We start from the raw sequence: 1,322 nt of genomic DNA, 5'->3' as shown, positions 1-1,322 counted from the left end.
CTCCTGTATTTTAGTGTCTTTGCACTGGAGGCCTGGGGCTGCCCAGCGGCTCCCATCTATCCATCCCCTGTATCAGCCCTGAGCCACTGCCCACACATGGGTATTTCCAGAAACCAGGACAGCCAGGCCTGATTATTCAGCGTCAGGGAAGGAGGGAGGAGGAGGAGGAAGAGACAGCAGCCAAAAAAAGCTGGAGACAAAGTGGAGGTGCTGGGGGAAGGGAGGGTACTAGACAGATGGAGGGAAGTGGAGAGAGAGAGAGAGAGAGGATGTGTGGGGGTTTGGATGAGGGGTGGAGGAAAGTCAGAGATTCCACAAGGGGTCAGGCAGATCAGACTGAGGCAGGACAAATGGATGGAAAGGAAAGATATGGAAACCTCCAGGCAAGGCCTGCCAGTAGTAAGGCTTGGAGGTTAGAATTAGCCTGGCATGTGATGTGTCTTAGGCAGAGGGGCCCTCTGACAGTGTCAGAGAGGAAGACTAAATTGGGATCACCCTGTCTCCTACTTTGCCTCTTCTACTGGAACAAACGGAAATCTAAGACTTCCCTGGTGGTATGGTGGTTAGGATTGCACTTCCACTGCATGGGCATGGGGGTCGATCCTTGGTGGGGAACTAAGATCCCGCATGCTACACAGCATGGCCAGAAAGAGAGAGAGAGAGACAATCTAACTCCATTTGTAAAAGACATGGGTGACAGCTTGGAGTGAGGTTTCTAGCCTGGGAGAACCCACTCAGGGCCAACCTGGCTTTCCTGAGACCAACTTAGAGTACCCCATTCCCAGATCCCACAGCTCCTCTTTCTGCTTCTTTTCCTACCTTTAGTCATTGCCCAAACTTTGGGGTCTCCTTCATTCAGTGAAGGTTTAACAGGCAGTTGTTTTCTACCAGGCACTGTTCTGGGTTTCCCTTACCACAAACTGAGCTGGCTTAGACCTGTGTCAGGACTTGTCCAAAGTGTTAGTCATCCCCATGCCAAAGGAATTGAGGTAGTGTTGGAAGTGGCACAGGATGGGGCCACCTGCGGGGAAGGTCTGACCTAAGGTCTCCCCCCAGCTCTCAGAGCAGGGGTTCTCATTTGTATAATTTGTGTCAATTGAACCAGGACTGAAATTTGAGAGAAACCAAAATTGGAGATCTGGGATTCAGAATATATAGAGTTGCACTGGGTCTGGAAACAAAGGCTTAGGGTGGTTGGGCTTGTGTATGGTGGGAAAGTAAGTTATGGGTATGGTAAAGAGAGGGAATGGAGTTGTTGAGGGATGAGGTGGGACAAGCCACCGAGGCCAGATGATGCAGACCCTTGAATGCCAGGCCCCAAC

The sequence above is a fragment of the Odocoileus virginianus genome, unplaced genomic scaffold (genome assembly GCF_023699985.2).
Source record: "Odocoileus virginianus isolate 20LAN1187 ecotype Illinois unplaced genomic scaffold, Ovbor_1.2 Unplaced_Contig_22, whole genome shotgun sequence".
NCBI classification, from domain to species: domain Eukaryota; kingdom Metazoa; phylum Chordata; class Mammalia; order Artiodactyla; family Cervidae; genus Odocoileus; species Odocoileus virginianus.
Note: the sequence above shows the minus strand (reverse complement) of the source record.